We start from the raw sequence: 23,921 nt of genomic DNA, 5'->3' as shown, positions 1-23,921 counted from the left end.
TAAGGTGGTCTGGTATTCCCATCTCTTTCATAATTTTCCACAGTTTTTTGTGATCCACACAGTCAAAGGCTTTGGTGTCGTCAATAAAGCAGAAGTAGATGTTTTTCTTGAACTCTCTTCCTTTTTCAATGATCCAACAGATGTTGGCAATTTGATCTCTTGTTCCTCTGCCTTTTCTAAATCCAGCTTGAACATCTGGAAGTTCATAGTTCATGTACTGTTGAAGCCCTCACTTGAAGAATTTTGAGCATCATTTTGTCAGTGTGTGAGATGAGTGCAATTGTGCCATAGTTTGAACGTTCTTTGGCATTGCCTTTGGGATTGGAATGAAAACTGACCTTTTCCAGTCCTGTGGCCACTTCTGAGTTTTCCAAATTTGCTGGCATATTGAGTGCAGCACTTTCACATCATCATCGTTTAGGATTTGAAATAGCTCAACTGAAATTCCATCACCTCTACTAGCTTTGTTCATAGTGATGCTTTCTAAGGCCCCCTTGACTTTGCATTCTAGGCTCTAGGTGTCTAGTGATCACACCATCGTGATTATCTGGGTCATGAAGATCTTTTTGTATAGTTCTCCTGTGTATTCTTGCCACCTCTTCTTAATATCTTCTACTTCTGTTAGGTCCATACCATTTCTGTCCTTTATTGTGCTCATTTTTGCATGAAATGTTCCCTTGGTATCTCTAATTTTCTTGAAGAGATCTCTAGTCTTTCCCGTTCTATTTTTGGAACTCTGCATTTAAATGGGTATATCTTTCCTTTTCTCCTTTGCCTTTAGCTTCTCTTCTTTTCTCAGCTATTTGTAAGCCCTCCTCAGACAACCATTTTGCCTTCTTACATTTCTTTTTCTTGGGGATGGTTTTGATCCCTGCCTTCTATACAATGTCACAAACCTCCATCCATAGTTCTTCAGGCACTCTATCAGATATAATCCCTTGAATCTACTTGTCACTTCCACTATATAATCATAAGGGATTTGATTTATGTCATACCTGAATGTTCTAGTGGTTTTCCCTACTTTTCTTCAATTTAAGCCTGAATTTGACAATAAGGAGTTCATGATCTGAGCCACAGCCAGGTCCCGGTCTTGTTTTTGATGACTGTATAGAGCTTCTCCATCTTTGGCTGCAAAGAATATAATCAATCTGATTTCGGTGTTGACCATCTGGTGATATCCATGTGTAGAGTCTTCTCTTGTGTTGTTGGAAGAGGGTGTTTGCTATGACCAGTGAGTTCTCCTGGCAAAATTCTATTAGCCTTTGCTCTGCTTCATTCTGTACTCCAAGGCCAGATTTGCCTGTTACTCCAGGTATTTCTTGACTTCTTACTTTTGCATTCCAGTCCCCTATGGTAAAAAGGACATCTTTTTTGGGTGTTAGTTCTAGAAGGTCTTGTAGATCTTCATAGAACCGTTCAACTTCAGCTACTTCAGCATAACTGATTGGGGCACAGACTTGGATTACTGTGATATTGAATGGCTTACCTTGGAAATGAACAGAGATCATTCTATAATTTTTGAGATTTCACCCAAGTACTGCATTGCAGACTCTTTTGTTGACTATGATGGCTATTCCATTTCTTGTAAGAGATTCTTGCCCACAGTAGTAGATATAATGGTTATCTGAAATAAATTCTCCCATTCCAGTCCATTTTAGTTCACTGATTCCTAAAATGTCAATGTTGACTCTTGCCATCTCCTGTTTGACCACTTCCAATTTACTTTGATTCATGGACTAACATTCCAGGTTCCTATGCAATATTGTTCTTTACAGCATCGGACTTTACTTCCATCACCAGTCACATCCAGAACGGGGTGTTGTTTTTGCTTTGTCTCCATCTCTTCATTCTTTCATTTCTCCACTCCTCTCCAGTAGCATATTGGGTACCTACTGACCTGGGGAGTTCATCTTTCAGTTTTCTGTCTTTTTGCCTTTTCATACTGTTCATGGGGTTCTCAAGGCAAAAATACTGAAGTGGTTTGCCATTCCGTTCTCCAGTACACGTGTACTGTGAGATGAGTGCAACTGTGCGGTAGTTTGAGCATTCTTTGGCATTGCCTTTCTTTGGGATTGGAATGAAAACTGACCTTTTCCAGTCCTGTGGCCACTGCTGAGTTTTCCAAATTTGCTGGCATATTGAGTGCAGCACTTTCACAGCATCATCTTTTAGGATATTGGGTACATGTATCTTTTTCAATTCTGGTTTTCTACTGGGTATATGCCAAATAGTGGTATTGCTGGGTCGTATGGCAGTTCTAGTCCCAGTTTTTTAAGGAATCACCACACTGTTCTCCATAGTGGCTGTACTAGTTCGCATTCCCACCAACAGTGTAAGAGGGTTCCCTTTTTTCCACACCCCTTCCAGCATTTATTGTCTGTAGACTTTTTGACGATGGTTACTCTGATTGGTGCAAAATGATACCTCATTGTGGTTCTGACTTGCATTTCTCTAATAAAGAGTGAGTGGACATAAACTTGGACAGATTCCAGGAGATGGTGAGGGACAGGGAAGCCTGGCATGCTACAGTCCATGGGGTTGCGAAGAGTCAGACATGACTTGACAAGTGAACAACAACAATAATAATGAGTGATGCCGAACATCTTTTCATGTGTTTATTAGCCATCTGTGTGTCTTCTTTGGAGTAATGTCTGTTTAGGTCTTTTGCCCACTTTTTGATTGGGTTGTTCGTTTTTCTGGTATTGAGGTGCATGAGCTGTTTGTATATTTTGGAGATTAAGTATTTGTCAGCTGTTTTGTTTGCTATTATTTTCTTCCATTCTGAGGGCTGTCTTTTCACCTTGCTTTTCCTTTGTTGCACAAAAGCTTTCAAGTTTAATTAGGTCCCATTTGTTTATTTTTGTTTTTATTTGCATTACTCTGGGAGGTGGGTCATAGAGGATCTTGCTGTGATTTATGTCAGAGAGTGTTCTACCTGTGTTTTCCTCTAAGAGTTTTTTGAAACGAGGGAAAGCTGGCCATCCTAACACCCAGAGGCAATAGATACATTTGGTACCAACGCTGGGGTGACTTGTTGTAATGAGGAGTGTGGTCAGGATGTGGCCCATGGAGGTGTGGAGGAGGGGGAAGGCTGGGCCTCATCACCTAAATCTGACCCCCCTTCCTTCCTGAGGTGGAAGCTACAATGCGTGGGGAGTGGGGACACCTGTATTTCAGCTCTGGTCCGGTAAGTGAAGCCTGCTCTGTCACCTCTGCAAGCCTCTGTTTCTTTCAGAAGAAGAATCTCAAGGTTTATTTTTGGTTTTCCACTTGGACAGTCTGGCCTACAGCTGGCACACTGCATTTGTTTGTTCAAAGTCAGATTATTCTGTAATGTTTTCTTGGTTTTTGTTTGTTTTGGCCACATCATGTGGCATGTAGAATCTTAGTTCCCTGACCAGGGATGGAACCCACGCACCCTGCATTGTAAGTGTAGAATTTTAACCACTGGACCACCAAAAAAGTCCTGTGATGTTTTCTTTAATAACAAATGGAGGGAAGCAAAACCCAGCCCCTGTCCCTCTCTGACAACAGTCCCTGTTCTCCCCACCTTCCTCCTCCACCCTCAGGCTCTGGGTTGTCCTGGGTGATGAGGAGTTCCACCTGAAATGTTCTCCCATAATCCCAGGCCAGATGATTCTGACACTGGAGGTGCATCTGCCTCTGGGGACTGACAGAACGTGCCGGGTAGTGCTGAGTGAGGCCGGCACACAGCATGACTCAGTGGAGAAAGCAGTTATTGTGATCATCCTACCGACCCTCCTGTTCCTAGGGGGAATTTCCCTGAATGTTGGGCTGCTTTCTGGAGGCCTCAGGGCTCTAGTCACTACTGCCCTTTCCTCATTCCCAGGGGTCCCCAAAAGGGTATGTAGTAGTCCCAGAGGGGAGTAACTTATCCAAGGGTAGCAAAGGTAGGGCAAAGCCCCCAGATTCCAGACCCCTGGCTGTCTCCTGTTCCACCCTGCCCAGCCTTCTCCTTGCCTTGGGCAGAGCACAAGCCTCTCCTCACAGAATCAGGCCTCACACCTCATGATTCACTCCACAGTCACACTCCTTGTCTTGACCCCTCAGAGCTGAGTGCTGTGAAGAAGTCTATGGAGGTTGATTTAGGGGGACCCTTGTCCTCTAACTAGCTCCTGGCCTGCTTATGGACAGCTACCAACCCAGACTTAGGAACTCTTCACTTTGATACTTCCCTGTGTAGAAAAATGCTTTGTCTTCTCAGTCCCAGGGGGTAAGATGGGGTTAGATTCAGGAAGGCCCTTTCCCAAGAGAAGCTTCTGTGGTTGAGGGGGGAGGAAAGGGGAGCGTCTGTGCCAAGAAGTGCCCAGAGCGAGTGGGAATGGGACTCAGAAGGAACAGAGGGCCCAGGAAGGGCTTCCCAGGCCCCTTCTGCCTCACAGTGTGTGCTCTTCGGACTTTGAGAAAGATAACTTACACTGGAATGCTTCTCCTTCGTCAACTGAAAGAACGAGCAGTGTGCCACGGGAAGGTGCCTCACACAGACTTTGTGATGAGACACACTCCGGGCTGACCCTGATTCTGTTACCAACTCAATATGTGATGCTGGCAAGTGACTTCACTCCACTAAGCCTCAGTTTCCCCCTCTGTCAGAATGGGCCTAAAACACTCACATCCAAAGGCTGAAGCAGTAGTAGTAGTGAAAGTCAATCAATTGTGTCCTACCCTTGCGACCCCATGGACTGTAACCCACCAGGCTCCTCTGTCCATGGAATTCTCTAGGCAAGAATACTGGAGTGAATTGCCATTTCCTTCTCCAGGGGGTCTTCCCAACCCAGGAATTGAACCCAAGTCTCCTGCATTGCTTGTAGGTTCTTTACCGACTGAGCTATAAGGGAAGCCCCCAAAAGCTGTAATCAGAGTCAAATGAAAAAGTGTGGACTTGCCTGGCGGTCCAGTGGTTAAGACTTTACCTCCCAATGTGTGGGGTGTGGGTTCAATCCTTTGGGGAGCTAAGAACCTACATATCTTGCAGGCAAAACACCGAAACATAAAACAGAAGCAATATTGTCATGAATTCAATATTGTTATGAATTTTAAGTTTTTTCTTTTTCAATATAGACCATTTAGAAATGGTCTATATTGAAAAAGAAAAAACTTAAAAACAAAAAAGAATGTTTCAGAGCCTGTTGCCTGCACACAATAGGTCTACACTAAAAGCAGGCTCTGTTCTTCCTTCCCTGTTTCCTGTTCCCCAGTCTGTTTGGATGTTAAACCAATGGTTCTTTGGTTGAAAACAACAGAAGTTGACTCAGTTCAATTCAGTCACTCAGTTGTGTCCAACTCTTTGCGACCCCATGAACCGTAGCATGCCAAGCCTCCCTGTCCATCACCAACTCCTGGAATTCACCCAAGCCCATGTCCATCAAGTCGGTGATGTCATCCAACCATCTCATCCTCTGTCGTCCCCTTCTCTTCCTCCCTCAATCTTTCCCAGCATCAGGGTCTTTTCCAATAAGTCAGCTCTTCACATCAGATGGCCAAAGTATTGGAGTTTCAGCTTTAGCATCAGTCCTTCCAAAGAACACCCAGGGCTGATCTCCTTTAGGATGGACTGGTTGGATATCCTTGCAGTCCAAGGGACTCTCAAGAGTCTTCTCCAACACCACAGTTCAAAAGCATCGATTCTTCAGCACTCAGCTTTCTTTATAGTCCAACTGTCACGTCCATACATGACAACTAAAAAAACCATAGCCTTGACAAGATGGACCTTTGTTGGCAAAGTAATGTCTCTGCTTTTTAATATGTTATCTAGGTTGGAGAAGGCAATGGCAACCCACTTCAGCACTCTTGCCTGGAAAATCCTATGGACGGAGGAGCCTGGTAGGCTGCAGTCCATGCAGTCACGAAGAGTCAGACACAACTGAGCAACTTCACTTTCACTTTTCACTTTCATGCATTGGAGAAGGAAATGGCAACCCACTCCAGTGTTCTTGCTTGGAGAATCCCAGGGACAGTGGAGCCTGGTGGGCTGCCATCTATGGGGTCACACAGAGTTGGACACGACTGAAGCGACTTAGCAGCAGCAGTAGGTTGGTCATAATTGAGTAAGTGTCTTTTAATTTCATGGCTGCAATCACCATCGGCAGTGATTTTGGAGCCCCTCAAAATAAAATCAGCCACTGTTTCCACATGTATTTGCCATGAAGTGATGGGACCGGATGCCATGATCTTAGTTTTCTGAATGTTGAGCTTTAAGCCAACTTTTTCACTCCCCTCTTTCACTTTCATCAAGAGGCTCTTTAGTTCTTCTTCACTTTCTGCCATAAGGGTGGTGTCATCTGCATATCTGAGGTTATTGATATTTCTCCCAGCAATCTTGATTCCAACTTGTGCTTCCTCCAGCCCAGCGTTTCTCATGATGTACTCTGCATGTAAGTTAAATAAGCAGGGTGACAATATACAGCCTTGACATACTCCTTTTCCTATTTGGAATCAGTCTGTTGTTCCATGTCCAGTTCTAACTGTTGCTTCCTGACCTGCATACAGATTTCTCAAGAGGCAGGTCAGATGGGTATGCCCATCTCTTTCAGAATTTTCCACAATTTATTGTGATCCACACAGTCAAAGGCTTTGGCATAGTCAATAAAGAAGAAATAGATGTTTTTCTGGGATTCTGTTGCTTTTTTGATGATCCAGCAGATGTTGGCAATTTGATCTCTGGTTCCTCTGCCTTTTCTAAAACCAGCTTGAACATCTGGAAGTTCACGGTTCACATATTGCTGAAGCCTGGCTTGGAGAATTTTAAGCATTACTTTACTAGCGTGTGAGATGGGTGCAATTGTGTGGTAGTTTGAGCATTCTTTGGCATTGCCTTTCTTAGGGATTGGAATGAAAACTGACCTTTTCCAGTCCTTGTGCTAACTTAAACGGGAAAAGGCATTGGGAGTTTACTGTGTAATTAAAGCAAAAGAAAATAATGAAATCAGCCTTGAGAAGAATCGGAACCAGAGAGCATAGGGGTGATCTGGAGCTCAGTGGTTTGGGGTGCTGGCCTCGGAATGGTCATCAGCTTCCCATTAGTTAGTCCCCAGAGAGAGCACAAGATTCCCTAGAGAGAGCATCTGATTGGCCAAGCTTGGGTCAGACGCTCATCCTTGGCTATAGGGCACTGGGATGGACAATTTCTCCAGGACATGTGGAATGGGAAGAAGCAGTTCCCCAAAGAAACGAGAGGAGAGAGGCTGGCTGGGAAACACAGCAGGTGTTAGACTCCACAAATGGAATTTCTGACAGAGACGAAGACCAACTCTAGCATGTTCTTTGAATTTAAAGTAGAGGCAGGGCTTCAACCTTGGAAAAGCCAAGACAAAGCCAGAGCTTCCATTTGCTATAGTCATGGACCCCAAGGTATGGGTAGAGTGAGACGAGAGCAAAAGAACTAAAGGGCTGCTGGATATGGAGCCATAAAATGTAGGTTCAAATCTCAGCTCTGCTACTTACTAAATGAGAATTGGGCATGTCACTTTACCTCTTTGGACCTCACTCTTTTCCTCTACAAAATGGGACTTATCCTCACAAGGATAAGACAGACAGACAGACAGACAGACACACACACACACACACACACACACACGCACACACATGCTCACTCTCTGGAACCTGACCTGCATTTGCAGCATCTTGAATTATATCATTATTGCTGATTTTACTTACTGTTGAGAATTTCACCTGGGAATGAGGGATACTCACCTTCAGTCTGGGCTATTTGGGAAAGTGTTTTATAGGGGTTCAAGGTCAATCAGTAGTAGATCACAGTGTTCTATTGGAAGTATTAGAAACCTGGCTGCATTTGTTAGCCAGTGCGGGGGAGTAGGAAGAATCAGTCTAACCAGAAAAGTCTCCCTTCCTTCTGTCTCAAAGTCCTGGGCTTATAGCAGGGGATCATCACCTTTCTTGTGGCACAGCCCCTTTGGTAGTCTCATGAAGATTATGGCCCATTTTCAGAATGATGTTTTTAAAGAGGTAAACTAAAATACAGAGGATTATAAAGGAAATCAATTATATCAATATATGATTATAAAAGTTATTTTTAATGTATGTAATATAATCAATGTTTCCTTATTCAAACTTTTAATAACAAAATCTAGAGTAATAACTGTAAGAATTTTGAAATGAATGTGAGTATAAATTGTATCTTGAGACACTTGCAAGAAATAGCAATGTACTAAGAAAATATCTATGATCTGTATTAATGACAAAGTCACAGATCTTGTTAGTATTGCTGAGGTTTATTGCCTGCACTCATAATCAAACGAGATGTTAGATTTCAGACAGAGGTTAGTGATAATCAAGACGTAATTTTTAAAAATCTAATTGAAATTCAAATCTCAATTTCCACCCACAGATCCAGTGAAAGAACTTCCTGGGCTTATAGAGACATAGGATAAGTCACCAGCCAGCCCCTCTCCTGTCAGCAGGTTTGGGCCACAGGGTTGGTTCCCATTCAGAGTGTGCAGCGGAGCTGGTACCTGCTCTTCATGAAGGCTTGTCTTCTCCAGCTCTCCAAGCTCTTGCTACGTCCCCAAGAACCTAGGCTTGAAGACCCTCTGGGATGCAAACGGCCTTGACCAGTCTTGGGCTGACCCGAGTTTCCAGCCCAGGACTCTACCACTGTTGAGTAGCAATGGACTGACCCATTTCCAGCCCGGTACTCTGACCACTGTTGAGCAGCCACGTGCTAATTTATCCTGAAGGTTAAGAGTGTGAGAGGCTGGAATAGGACTTTTTCTTAGAATTGTTCTATTAATTTTAAAAATGTAATTACTTTATTTTAATTGGAGGCTAATTACTTTACAATATTGTAGTGTTTTTTGCCATACATTAACATGAATCAGCCATGGATGTACATGTGTCCCCCATCCTGAACCACCCTCCCACCTCCCTCCCCATCCCATCCCTCAGGGTCATTCCAGTGCTCCAGCCCTGAGCACCCTGTCGTATGCATCGAACCTGGACTGATCTGTTTCACATACGGTAATATGCATGTTTCAATGCCAGTCTCTCAAATCATTCCACCCTCACCTTCTCCCACAGAGTCTAAAAGTCTGTTCTTTACATCTATTTCTCTTTTGCTGTCTCGCATATAGAGTCATTGTTACGATCTTTTTAAATTCCATATTATGTGTTAATATACTGTATTAGTTTTTTCTTTCTGACTGACTTCACTCTGTATAATAGGCTCCAGTTTCATCCACCTCATTAGAACAGATTCAAATGCATTCTTTTTAATAGCTGAGTAATACTCCTTGGTAGAAAAGTTATGACCAACCTAGATAGCATATTGAAAAGCAGAGTTATTACTTTGCCAACAAAGGTTCATCTAGTCAAGGCTATGGTGTTTCCAGTAGTCATGTATGGATGTGAGAGTTGGACTGTGAAGAAAGCTGAGCGCCAAAGAATTGATGCTTTTGAATTGTGGTGTTGGAGAAGACTCTTGAGAGTCCCTTGGACTGCAAGGAGATCCAACCAGTCCCTTCTGAAGGAGATCAGCCCTGGGATACCTTTGGAAGGACTGATGCTAAAGCTGAAACTCCAGTACTTTGGCCACCTCATGCGAAGAGTTGACTCATTGGAAAAGTCTCTGATGCTGGGAGGGATTGGGGGCAGGAGGAGAAGGGGACGACAGAGGATGAGATGGCTGGATGGCATCACTGACTCGATGGACGTGAGTCTGGGTGAACTCCGGGAGTTGGTGATGGACAGGGGAGCCCGGCGTGCTGCAATTCATGGGGTCGAAAAGAGTCAGACACAACTGAGTGACTGAACTGAACTGAACTGAATATTCCATTGTGTATATGTACCACAACTTTCTTATCCGTTTGTCTGCCGATAGACATCTAGGTTGCTTCTGTGTCCTGGCTATTGTAAACAGTGCTCGATGAACACTGAGGTACACGTGTCTCTTTCAATTCTGGTTTCCTCGGTGTGTATGCCCAGCAGTGGGATGCCGGGTCGTATGGCAGTTCTTGTCCAGTTTTTTAAGGAATCTCCACACTGTTCTCCATAGTGGCTGTACTAGCTTACTAGCTTCCCACCAACAGCGTAAGAGGGTTTCCTTTTCTCAGCACCCTCTCCAGAATTTATTGTTTGTAGACTTTTTGATAGCAGCCATTCTGACTGGCATGAGCTGGTACCTCATTGTGGATTTGCATTTCTCTGTTAATAAGTGATGTTGAGCATCTTTTCATGTGTTTGTTAGCCATCTGTATGTCTTTGGAGAAATGTCTGTTTAGTTCTTTGACCTATTTTTAGATTGGGTCGTTTATTTTTCTCGAATTGAGCTGCATGAGCTGCTTGTATATTTTGGAGATTAATTCTTTGTCAGTTGCTTCATTTGCTATTATTTTTTCCCATTCTGAAGGCTCTCTTTTGACCTTGTTTATAGCTTTCTTCGTTGTCCAAAAGCTTTTAAGTTTAATTAGGTCCCATTTGTTTATTTTTGCTTTTATTTCCATTACTCTGGGAGGTGGGTCATAGAGGATCCTGCTGTGATTTATGTTAGAGAGTGTTTTGCCTATGTTTTCGTCTAGGAGTTTTATAGTTTTGGGTTAATTTTTTTTATTGGGAAGATTTTTCTTATTTTACAAGTCAGGATACTCAAGAAAGAAAATTTGGAAAACAGAAAAGCCAACACAATTCCCCCAGCTCCTCACAATAGCTCTACTCAGATCTAGACACTAGGAATATTTTGGAATTTTCAACAGATAACAAAAATAAGCTCACACTGTCATAATGTTTTATTATATTTTTAAAATGCGATAATACACATACTTTTCCATATCAACAAACACTCTTTGCTGATATAACTTAAAAAAAAATTTATTTGGCTACTCCAGGTCTTAGTTGTGGCACACAGAATCTTTTAGTTGCAGCGTGTGGGATCTAATTGCCTGACTAGGGATTGAACTTGGGTCTCCTGACTTGGGAGCACGGAGTCCTAGCCACTGAACCACCAGGGGAGCTCCTGACATAACCTTTAATGCCTGAAAAATGCTTCGTTGTTTGGAAATAACATAATGTTATTTATCATACTCTATCAATATTTAACATTAAAATTAAAATGTCCAGGTTTTTAACTCTTACAGCTGGCGCTATTGTGAAAATTCTTTTACATCTTGGATTTCTTTTTCAATTGTTTCCCCAGATAAATTCTTGGATAGCATTTCTGAGTCAAAGTGAAGAAAGAATTTTGCAATAAAATGTCCATCTGCTCTTCTAAAGTTTATTCTAATTTATATTCCCATCCAGGAATTTCTGCACATCCATGCCTACCCTAGGCATTTAAAAACTTTTTCATCTTAGCTAATAAGAAAATTTTAAAAATATTATCTCTCTTTAGTTTAAATTGTTTGATTGATGATGAGGTTGAGTGTATATTCATATGTTTATTGATAATTTGTAACTTCTTATGTGAATTGTCTATTCAACTCTGTCTCTTATCTACTTGGATACTCACCTTCTAAAGGGTTTGAAAAGTCAGTAAAAAGGATATTACCTCCTCATATGTCATATGCAAATATCTTTCCCTGATATCTCATTTGCCTTTTAGGCTTCCCTAATGGCTTAGCAGCAGCAGCAGCAGCAATGGCTCAATGGGTAAAAATTCTGCCTACCATGCAGGAGACACAGGAGATGTGGGTTCAATCTCTGGGTCAGGAAGATTCCCTAGAAGAGGGCATGGCAGCCCACTCCAGTATTCTTGCCTGGAAAATCCCCAGGGACAGAGGAGCCTAGCGGGCTACAGTTCATGGGTAGCAAACAGTCAGACACAACTGAGCGACTAACACTTTCACACAGAAGCTGGAAAGGCAAGGAAATGGATTTTCCTAAATAAAGTTGGTTTGATTGAACTCTTTCTTTGGGAAATTTCCTTTAAAGCTGAGGTATTTCCCTCTAGGTATCACTGGAAAGTTCCCAAGGGCCTCCTTCCCTACCTTCTCAAGCTGATTGGCTTCAGGCCAGGCAAGAGGTCAAGAAAAAGATGTGGCAGGTCTGGAATAGGTCTGCCCCCTCCCATCCCTAGCTTGTCTGTGGTTTCTGCACAGCTTCCTGATCCTTCAGAGTAGGAGGAGGGCAGACAGTAGTGATGGGGGTGGGAGAGACTCCTTGGCAGCTTCAGTGTGAGGAGCATGACATACAGATGCCTGACTCCCCAGGGCTAGGCCTGAGGTTAATCGAGGGGTATAGGAATGGATACCAGGAATGGGGTTTCTCTGGTAACTCAGTCGGTAAAGAATCTGCCTGAAATGCAGGAGACCTGCATTCGATCCCTGAGTCAGGAAGATCCTCTGGAGAAGGAAATGGCAACCCACTCCAGTACTCTTGTCTGGAAATTCCCATGGGCAGAGGAGCCTGGCAGGTTACAGTCCATGGGGTTGCTAAAGAGCCAGACATGACTTAGCAACTAGACCACAGCCACATAGGAATAGAAGGAAGGGGATCTTGCCAAAGCACCGTGGAGCTCCCAGGAAACTGCGCTGGTGGAGGTGTCCAGACCTGAGGAGAGATGAGGGGGTTCTGGCTTGGATTCTGATAGCCTGTGTTTGAATCTTGGCTCTGCACTTTTACCCCAAATGCTTTGGGGGAAATGACCTAATCACTCTGAGCCTTGACTTCCTCATGGTAAAATGGGAATACCACTTTAATAATGGGCTGCTGTGAGCCCTGAAAGAGGCAATACACTGAAAGAGTCTGGCAACTCAGGTGTCAACTGTAATAACCGGCAGTGTCTGCTCAGAGCGCTGTGTTGACAGGGTCAGTGAGAAAGGTGCTGGGACCAACCAACAGAGTCTGCACGAGGTGAGATGTGAGGAAAGGGGATGAGGGGCAGGGCTGGCGCATGTATGGTGTTAAATAAATAACTGAGAAGTCCCTTTCCTCCTTTTTGGGAGGCCATCTTCCCTACTTGTCGCTCCCTTACCTATAAGTGCCTGGAAGTCCCCTGTCCTCTGACCCCAGCCACAAACCCATGGAGCCACTGTAGGTCTGCAGTTTGAAACCCAAAGGAGGCTGGAGTCCTAATTGCAGAAATCTCCCTCCTGTTTTTGCCCTAGGAGGTGCACAACTAAGATCCTTGGAGGGCTGACTCCAGATTAGGAAATGTGTCTAAATGTACAATTTTGGAAAAAAAAAAAAAACCCTCTCTACTTAGCAAATGACTGTGCGTCTACATGCTGAAATATTAACGGTGACATTATATGCATATTTTGCCCAAATAAGCACTGTCTGTGTTCATTATATACATATATGCATAAGCAGAACTTACATAAATGAAGCAGAATTTCATTTCCTTTTTGTACATTTTGTACTTTTTGTATATTTTGTGAAATATATTTCACATTGAGCATTTATTATATTTATAATGAAAAACAAAATCCCATCGAACAATACACTTTTCCTTGAATAATTGCATCCATGTTGCTTTTTCTTTAAAGTACGGAAATCTATATGAGCAGGTGGATCAAAGTATAGCTTGAACAGCTCAAATGTCTTGCACTCTCTCCTGATTCATTTTGATCCTTACTCATTTGGGCGCCTTTGAGAATCCGTAGTCCCTGAGTAGGGAAGATGCCCTGGAGGAGGGCATGGCAACACACTCCAATATTCTTGTCTGGAGATTCTCGTGGACAGAGGAGCCTAGTGGGCTGCAGGCAATAAGGTCACAAAGAGACGGGACAGAAGCAACTGAGCATGCACACACTAGAACCCCTGAAGAATTCAACCCAACGTCTCTCCCCTCAACTCAATACCATGTTCAGAGCTCCGTGAGTCCTAGCTCTGGGCCAGGGGCTGGCGATCACACTAAAGATGGATGATCTCCATCCTCTAGTGGTTGGGCAAATGAAGGAAGGAGATAAATGCCTTTCACTGCTTGCATTCAGAGATGGAAGAATTATACACAGGTGGGAGAGGTAGAAGGAGGCTTCGCAGCAGGCAGTGGGGTCAGCCCCAGCTGCACCTTGGGCCCCTGCAGGGTCCTCTCAAGCTTGGCTAAGGCTTGGGGTCCCCAGGTGGGGCTCTCTGCAAGGGGACCTCTTCCCTGCTGATTCTGAGGGCAGAGCTGTTGAGAGCTGCGTCTGTAGGGTGGTTGTTCTGGGGAGCAGCCACTAGGAGAGGCTTCTGTTGGCATATTCCCTACAGCTTCCTGGGGCCTACGGGAGCACTGCCCCTGGGGAGCCCTCCCCTGCAGGTTGAGAGCTGCTCCCAGCCCAGAGGAAGGGTGAAGTCACTGTCTTCAGACCTCAGAGAGAGGCAGGCTTGGTAAGCTGACTCCCAGAGGTGGAGAGTGTTCCTGGCAGTTCCCCTGTGGACTCAGGCTGCAGCAGTCCTCACTGCTCCTGGCTACTGGCGAGATCAGAGAGGAAAGGCTAGGGCATGGAGTGGGTTCAGGGATTGGGCTCTAGGCCTGACTCTGCCACTAATTCTCTGGGCAAGCCTTGTTACTTAGTACATGCCAGACACTGTGTAAGATACTTTATGCATATTTTTAAAAGTATTTTCATTCTTTTACTACTGAAGAAATTGAGACCCAGAGAGGCTCTATAAATTACTCAAAGTCACACAGGTGGACTTTCTCTCCAGTTCTCTCTGGCTCCAAAGCTGGTGCTTTTCCTCCTGCACTGCGTCCGCCTCTGGACTCCCCATCTCTTCCTTATCCTATAAAGAGGCTGGACTTGATGAAGGGAGGGGGCAGGAAAGAGGCCCTTCACCAAACAAACTGATCTGTGCCCCTCACCCACCCAGGGGCTTACTGCCATTGCCATCAGAGCCACTGTGCCCAGGGGGTTCCCTACCAAGGTTGGGTTTGCACCAAGGCTTCTGATCTCTGGGGTCTGAGTCCAGAGTGGCCCTGATCTCGGTGAGGTAGCAGAGAAAGGTGGCATGAAGCAAGATCTTAATTCCCTACCCAGGAATTGAACCTGTGTAGCCTGCCTGAAATGGAGAAGGCAATGGCACCCCACTCCAGTACTCTTGCCTGGAAAACCCCATGGACAGAGGAGCCTGGTAGGCTGCAGTCCATGGAGTCGCTAAGAGTCTGACGCGACTGAGGGACTTCACTTTCACTTTTCACTTTCACTTTTCACTTTCATGCATTGGAGAAGGCAATGGCAACCCACTCCAGTGTTTTTGCCTGGAGAATCCCAGGAACAAGGGAGCCTGGTGGGCTGCCGTCTATGGGGTCACACAGAGTCAGACACGACTGAAGTGACTTAGCAGCAGCAGCAGCAGCCTGCCTGAAAACTAGGAATCCTAGCCATCGAACCAGCAAGGGCTAGAGGCTAGAAGCTAACTTTCCCTGGCTCTTTGTCCTCAGTGAAAAATGCATTTATCACAGGTGCAGAAACTATAAATGCAGGTACAAAGTTTATCATTAGAGACATACCACAACAAGTGGGAGAGCACATAGAGAAACAGTTCGTTTAGCTGAGATAGAAGCAAGGCAGAGATGCACACCTAAAGAGAAAGGGTGTGGGCGTCCCCCCCCCAGTGAGGAGGAGCACAGTAAAGAGGGGGTTAAGCCATTTACATAGGTCAGTTCTTCCAGGTCTTTGTCTTCCTTGAGGCCAATTATCTGGTTTCTTTTTCCACGCTTGACTTACCCTGGGACCCTCCCATGAGGAGTGCACACACCCCTCAGCCAAGATGGATCTTAAAATGAAGGCTTCTGGGAGGAGCAAGACTCATTTCGGCCTTGCATCATCTCCTTTTTACTCCAAGGAGCTTTTCTGCACATGTGTAGTGTCTCCCTTATCCTTTACTCAGACATGGTTTTTGCCTCTCTTTGTCCTTGCCATGATTATTCCCTTGAGATGTTTATAAGAGACAAACACTGGCTATCTACCCTGTTTCTGTTGGTACTTCCATTTCCAAGAGCAAACCTGGCTGGTTGTAAATTCCTCAGCTGGAGCCCACCCATCTCTTCCCTCAGGAAATGCAAACAGGAGGCTGGCTGATTGTAAATGTCCAACCTGGAGCCCATCTATGTCCTACCTCAGCCCCATCTGATGACCTCAGATACCGCTTCCCATCCCCCCACAGTGGCCCCAGTCCACAAAATGGAAGCTGCTTTCCTTTTCTTTCCTTTTCCCTTCCTTCTTTCCTTCTGTTTGCACAGCTGTGGCCTGAAAATCAACTTGAGGAAAATATATAGAGAGATATTTCTCCAGAGAAAACCCTGATCTCAGGAGAAGCTAAGGCTGGGGCCTACTTTCTGTAAACTTTCAGGGAATCTGTAGGATCTACCTTTCTCCATCTTAAGCTCCCCAAATCCGGGCTCCTTCTCTACCTGCTGCCCTTTTCAGAGTGAAGACCTCAGTGCCCTGTCTCCTCTGCTTGGCTGGTGGACGCTGCCCCTTAGGATTCTGAGCTCAAGCTCCCTGCTGTGGTTCCACAGCCCTTTCCTATTCGTGACTTCACCCACAGCCCAGCTTCATGGGGGCAGGAGAAAGGTGTCAGTAGGCACATAATTCCATGACCATTTGACAGATGAGAAAACAGACCATACAAGTAGGAGGCAGGCCTTTCACCTCAGAGTTCTGGCTCTTCACTCCTGATTCAGTCATTCTGTGCTCCTTTCTTCACCCTCTATGGAGTTTTTCTGATGAAGCTGGAGTGCAGAGTCTGGAAAGCAGCCTGTCTCCCTGATTTTCCTAGGTTTGTGCCAATAGCTCCCAGGCTGGCCCTTCTACAGGAGTTGGACTTATCCTTTGCTCCATTCCTGCTGACAAGAACCCCCCAAGAGCTTTGTTTATCCCCCAGAAGAAACTGGAAACCTGCTGGCCTGCTAAAGGCTCCATTGGAAAATACTTCCCAACTACTTGCCCTGGTCTCTATCCACCCAAAAGCGGAAATGACACCCCACTACCACCCAGGATCAGACATGGGAGGCTGGCAGCAGGACTCTGCAGCAGCCCTGGGATCATGTAAATCAGGGGAACCAAACACTTGTGTTCTCCTTCCAGATAAGATAAAAGTTTCATTTGTTCTCATTGGGGAGGGAGCTGATCTTGCCAGGTGCCAAAAATGCTAATGAGGTCCCAAGAGACAGCCTGCCTGGAGGAAAGAGCACTGAGCCTGGAGTTGCACAGGGCTTGCTGATTCCCTTGAGATGTTTACAAGGACAAACACTGGCTATCTACCCTGTTTTTGTTGTTACTTCTGACCTCCCTGGTGGCTCAGACAGTAAAGCATCTGTCTACAACGTGGGAGACCTGGGTTCAATCCCTGGGTCGGGAAGTTCCCTGGAGAAGGAAATGGCAACCCACGCCAGTACTCTTGCCTAGAAAATCCCATGGACAGAGGAGCCTGGTGTCCATGGGGTCGCAAAGAGTCAGACATGACTGAGCGACTTCACTTTCCTTTCACTTGGCTGATTCCCAGAGATGTGACTTTAGGGCAAATCAAGTTGCCTCTCTGAGCCTGCCTTGGGTTGTTTGGAAGGAGTGATGAGGCAACGCTGCAGGACATATGGCCTTACAAAGATGCTTATGACATACTGGTATGAAAAAGCAGGTTACCAATAGGTGTGTACAGTAGACCCTCATACTGTGAAACAGAAAATCAGTGGAGCACTGTATACAATGCTGGTAGTGCTTGTTCTGGGTGATGGGACCATGGATGTTTTATAATTTTCCCTATTTATGTCTTCTCATTCTTTTCCTAGAGTGGGCATGTGTTATATATCTACCAGCTCAGTTTAGTTCAGTTCAGTCGCTCAGTTGTGTCCGACTCTTTGCGACCCCATGAATCGCAGCACGCCAGGCCTCCCTGTCCATCACCAACTCCTGGAGTTCACTCAGACTCACGTCCATCAAGTCAGTGATGCCATCCAGCCATCTCATCCTCTGTCGTCCCCTTCTCCTCCTGCCCTCAATCCCTCCCAAATTGCCACAATAATACTGCAAAAGAGATCAGTCCCAAAACTCAGTAGGCTTATTCGTTCTCACACTCACGGGTCAGCAGGTCAACTGCGATTTGACTGATGGAGATGGGGTTTGGCAGGGCTGCCCTGTCTCAGGCTGCGGGTCACCTGGGCCTGCTTCTCACTGCAGGTTGGACTGAGAGCTGCTCCACCTGTCCTCACTTTGGGACTCTGGCTTAAGGGACAGCAGTTATTCTGGACTTGCCTCTCCCTCCAAATCACCAGCGCCTGTGACACAAGCCAAACCATAGAGCATATACAAAGTCTCTGCTTACATAATTTCAACAACATGTCATTGGCTAAAGCAGGCCACACAGCAAAGCCCAACATCAGTGGGGAAGGAAAGTATATACCACCACAGTAGGAATGGGAGGGGAATGAACATATGTTCAGTTTTGTTTTTGTTCAGTTGCTCAGTCATGTCTGACTCTTTGTGACCCCATGGACTGCAGCACACCAGGATTCCCTGTCCTTCACCATCTACCAGAGCTTGCTAGAACTCATGTCCATTAAGTCGATGATGCCATCCAACTACCTCATCCTCTGTCATCCCCTTCCCCTCCTGCCTTCAATCTTTCCCAGCATCAGGGTCTTTTCCAATGAGTTGACTCTCTGCATCAGGTGGCCAAAGTATTAGAGCTTCAGCTTCAGCATCAGTCCTTCCAATGAACACTCAGGACTAATCTCCCTTAGGATGGACTGGTTGGATCTCCTTGCAGTCCAAGGGACTCTCAAGAGTCTTTTCCAACACCACAGTTCAAAAGCATCAATTTTTCGCTGCTCAGCCTTCGTTATGGTCCAACTCTCACATCCATACATGACTACTGGAAAAATCATAGTTTTGACTCTATGGACCTTTGCCAGCAAACTGATGTCTCTGCTTTTTAATATGCTGTCTAGGTTGGTCATAGCTTTTTTCCCAAGGAGCAGGCGTCTTTTAATTCCATGGCTACAGTCACTGTCCGCAGTGATTTTGGAGCCCAAGAAAATAAAATCTGTCACTGTTTCCATTGTTTCCCATCTGTTTGCCATGAAGTGATGGGTCCAGATTCCATGATCCTCATTTTTTGAATGTTGTGTTTTAAGCCAACTTTATCATCCTCTTCTTTCACTTTCATCAAGAAGCGCTTTAGTTCCTCTTCACTTTCTTCCATAAGGGTAGTGTCATCTGCATATCTGAGGTTATTGATATTTCTCCCAGCAATCTTGATTCCAGCTTGTGCTTCATCCAGCTGAATAGTAATCTAAATATAATACTTATATAATAAAACAATAATGATGTGCTTTGTGAGATGTATTCATATTATCCACTAGAAAGAATCCTAAGGGGCTTGCCAAGAATAAGACCAGGGAGTCAGTTTATAATCTTATTGTTGGAAGGTAGAACAAATGTCCTATCCTCTAACAATCCTAAAGGAAATCAATCCTAAACATTCATTAGAAGGATTGATGCTAACGCTAAAGCTCCAATACTTTTGCCACCTTTTGCGAAGAGCTGATGCATTGGAAAAGACCCTGATTCTGGGAAAGATTGAAGGCAGGAAGAGAAGGAGACAATAGGGCAGTGCACTAGAAATGGATAAGACAGGGGGCGGCTGTTTCAGATGGTGTGGTCAGGGAGGTCTTTCTTGGGGAGGTGCTGTTGGAAATTATTGGAAGATGCCTTTTGGGACCTGACCTTTTCACCTGGGCTCTTCAGGCCTTGACTCTGAGTCCCAGTCAAGAATTTAGCTTGGCTTCTTCCCACCAGCTCACTCTTCACTTTGGCCTACCTCGAGGAGCTGTCTTGTCCTAGTTGAATTTCAAAACCCAATCCCGTTTCCCAGAGTTGGCTGGTATCCCAGTCAGCTTAACTAGTCCTCAACAAAGAGGAGACCCACAAAATCCTATTAGATCAAGCCAACTACTGTTGGCTACTGTGCACCAAACTAGTAGGCATTTATTGAATATTTTCTATAAACTAATCCAATAGGCATTTATGGAGCACCTATTGTATGTCAAATCAAGTCATTTACTAAGTTCTTACCGCATAACCAAGCCAACAAGTATTTATTTACTGTATGCATGGAACTGAGGAGAACATAAAGTTTCTAGCTATTTCAAAGAAGCTGCAATTGAGTTACAGAGGCAAATGTTACACAAATGTAGCTGTAAAAAGGCAGAGCTTCATAGAATAAGTATTCTGATGCACGGGAATTCCCTGGTGGTCCAGTGGTGAGGACTTTTTGCATAGAACAAGCTCAAAGCCCTCTGGGACCCAAGAGGTGGGGCTAGAGATCAGCATGGAATGAGGGAGCCACAGAAGGCTTCATGGAGGAGGTGGGCTTTATAGGATAGATAGGACTCAGATAGAAAAAACAGGTGGGGACTGGGCCTGGGCAGCATGGTTCCTGGGGAGTCTGTGCGTAGGAACCGTGGAAAATGATTCTGGGCGTTGGTTATGCAGGCCTGTGCCCTCTCCTTTCCGGCTTGTCAGTGTTCTGGTAACCGCCAGCTCCTCCATGTCCCCTGTTTCTTCTAGGTCACAGCTGGATTCCTTAGAATAGATAATAATTTGCCTGAGTGATCAAGGGCTGATGTCATCTGTCAGAATGGGCAGCTCTGCAGAAAAGTATCTGTGATACTCTGGGTAGATAAGAGCATAAGCCCAAAAAGGCTGGGCTCAGGATGTCCACGTACAATGCAGTTCTAGTCCAGACATCCTCCCACCTCCTAACACCTACGTTTTTAAACATGATCACATTTCTTTCCTTGGCCTGGAACCTTGAGACAGCAGCCAGGGCCATCTAGAATTGATTAGATTTGAGGCATGGGCTCAATGATCTTTTACTAGATTTCTGAAAGCAGGAAGAATGGCCTCTTATCATTTTTATTACTCTGATGGCTAATAACGTAGTCTACTTTCCAAAAACCAGTCAGGAGAAAATGTGAACTTATAAAATGACCCCACTAAGGATAATCACTTTTTTTTTTTTCACACTAAAAATATTTTCATGGCACCCACTCTGAATAGACTGGGACTGGGGGAAAAGGGAGAATAAGCCACAGGTTCAGGATCCGTGTAGATAAGGAGACCCTCCATCTCTTGACTATAAGACTTGACTCAGTTTATGAAATAGTCTATTTATACAGCTGCTCAGGAAACTTGCTCTTCTTTCTACATAGGGTGTTTATTCCATCTGCAGAATCACTTCATATTTCATTTATTTGCAGGTTACAGGGACTATGTAAAGCTCAAAAGCCTTTGAACATTGTCATTATAGAGAGAATTATTTAGACCTTGGGCAAAAAAAGAATGGAAACTGAGGAGCAGATGTAAAACAGACTGGAAGATTTATTCTGAGGAGGAAATAAACCCGCACAGGCTTTCTCCTCCACTGGAGTCCTTGGAAAAAGTGAGAAGCAGCAGGCAGGCTCTTGTAGTTTCCTGCAATTGCAGAATCAGCCCCCCTAGAAGGAAGTGAGAGGCAGCAGAAGGAGGGCTAAGGAGCCCTGTCATGTGTGTGGTTAAATCCAGGCAGCCAGCTCTGGATTCATCCTGGACACTTGTAAGTGTGTCATAGCAGGTGGCAAGGAATGAGTATGAGCTGGCCTGAACCCAGCCAGCCACTCACCACTCAGCAGCTGTGGGGCCGTGCCGACCTAGCCCTTTCGAGGCTTATTTATATGTGTAGAGGTTTATTAGGCCAACGCCTGTGTGCAAAATGGGGAGGAGCAAGGGGGAGCCATCCGACCTCAAAGCAGATCTGATCCCTGAGGGAAGGCAGACAGGCCTGGAGGCAGAGTTTATTTGTATTTAAATATATATATATATATATATATTAACTTATATTAATATTTGGAACATGGAACAACAGGCTGGTTCCAAATTGGGAAAGAAGTATGTCAAAGCTGTATACTCTTGCCCTGCTTATTTAACTTATTTGCAGAGTATATAATGTGAAATGCCAGGCTGGATGAAGCACAAGCTGGAATCAAGATTGCTGGGAGGAATATCAATAACCACAGATATACAGATGACATCACCCTTATGGCAGAAACCTAAGAAGAACTAAAGAGCCTCCTGATGAAAGTGAAAGAGGAGAGTGAAAAAGTTGGCTTAAAGTTCAACATTCAAAAAATGAAGATAATGGCATCCGGTCTCATTACTTCATGGCAAATAAATGGGGAAACAATGGAAACAGTAACAGACTTTATTTTCTTGGGGTCCCAAATCACTTCAGATAGTGACTGCAGCCATTAAATTAAAAGATGCTTGTTCCTTGGAAGAAAAGCTATGACCAACCTAGACAGCATATTAAAAAGCAGAGACATTCCCTTGCCAACAAAGGTCCATCTAGTCAAACCTGTGGGTTTTCCAGTAGCCATGTATGGATGTGAAAGTTGGACTATAAAGAAAGCTGAGCACCGAAGAACTGATGCTTTTGAACTGTAGTGTTGGAGAAGACTCTTGAGAGTCCCTTGGACTGCAAGGAGATCCAACGAGTCCATCCTAAAGGAAATCAGTCCTGAATATTCTTTGGAAGGACTGATGCTGAAACTGAACCTCCAATACTTTGGCCACCTGATGCAAAGAACTGACTCATTGGAAAAGACCCTGATGATGTGAAAAATTGAAGGACAGAGGATGAGATGGTTGGATGGCATCACCAACTCGATGGACATGAGTTTGAGCAAGTTCCAGGGGTTGGTGATGGACAAGGAAGCCTGGCGTGCTGCAGTCCATGGGGTCACAAAGAGTCAGACACGACTCAGTAACTGAACTGACTGATATATTAATTTATTTATTTGGCTGTGTCAAGTCTTGGTTGTGGAATGAGGGGTCTTTGATCTCCATTGCAGCACACAGGATCTTCAGTTACATCATGCAAGCTCTTAGTTGCAGCATGTGGGATCTAGTTCCCAGACCAGGGATCAGACTCAGGCCCCCTGCATTGGAAGCATGGTGTCTTAGGCACTGAACCACGAGGGAAGTCCCATGGTGGGAGAGTTTAGGCTGCAGTGCAGGTCTAAGGAAGGTCAACAAGGCTGATTGGGGTCCTCAAGTCAAAGCCCCACTTCAGAGGAGTCTCCCAGCTTGCAGCTCTGTCTTGATATCCCCACAGGGAGCGGCTCATGGGAAGTGTGTGATTTCAGCGCAAACACCTTGGGCCTAGGATTCCTCAACAGCAAAAGGAGAGTCGTTGAGAGATTTAAATAAAACAACATATTTAAAGTGGGATGGAACCAGGTGCCTAGCAAATGTTCAGTGAACATCAACTCCCTCCACTCCCTTGTCATACCCCACCCAGAGGCAAGTTCAGCACAGTGACAAGACCTGTCTTCCCACAGCCCTTCCATTAACCGTCCTTCGTCCCCTCCCCTCAGCCTATGCACAGGAAGGCAGATGTGTGTGTCCCAAAGCCAGGGCCTGAGGGCCTGTGCTTGAGCAACCAGGCCCTTGAGCCTTTCTCATCGCTAGCATGGGGCTACCGCCCTGATCAGGCCCTGGGGTGGGGAGGAGGGAGACTCTGAACGCCAAATGGCATTCTTACTTAGGGGAGCTCACAGCAGAGTTGGAGCCGTGAGTCACACCACCTCAGGAACACCCTCAGGGAAGACTCTCGGACAAGCTCTGCTATCAAGTACACTGGGCTGAGGTCCAGACCGTCTGCCTCCCCAGGACTACTGGGTGTCTCCCCTCAAAGGGAGATGTTGGGGGTGGCTGCAAGGCAGTCGCCAGCCCCTGCCTTGCCCACAGCTGCCACCTCACCCTCGTGATCCCGCCATGTCAGTCTCTGTCTCTGTTTGTCTCCCCGACTCCTCTGCCATGAAAAATTCCAGGCCTTTGTCCCTGTTGGCCCCTCTACCCGTGGGGTCCTTCCCCTTGCCTCACCCTCCTAATGAAAGCCTTCCTCCCTGTCCTGTTCAGTTGTATTTTCTTCTAGGCAGCCTTATGGGACCTACTCCTTTGGCTACCAGCTCCAGTCCCCCAGGC

This window comes from Bos grunniens, chromosome 10 (genome assembly GCF_055505025.1).
Source record: "Bos grunniens cultivar Pamir isolate PY7600 chromosome 10, Bosgru_T2T1.0, whole genome shotgun sequence".
NCBI classification, from domain to species: Eukaryota; Metazoa; Chordata; class Mammalia; order Artiodactyla; family Bovidae; genus Bos; species Bos grunniens.
Note: the sequence above shows the minus strand (reverse complement) of the source record.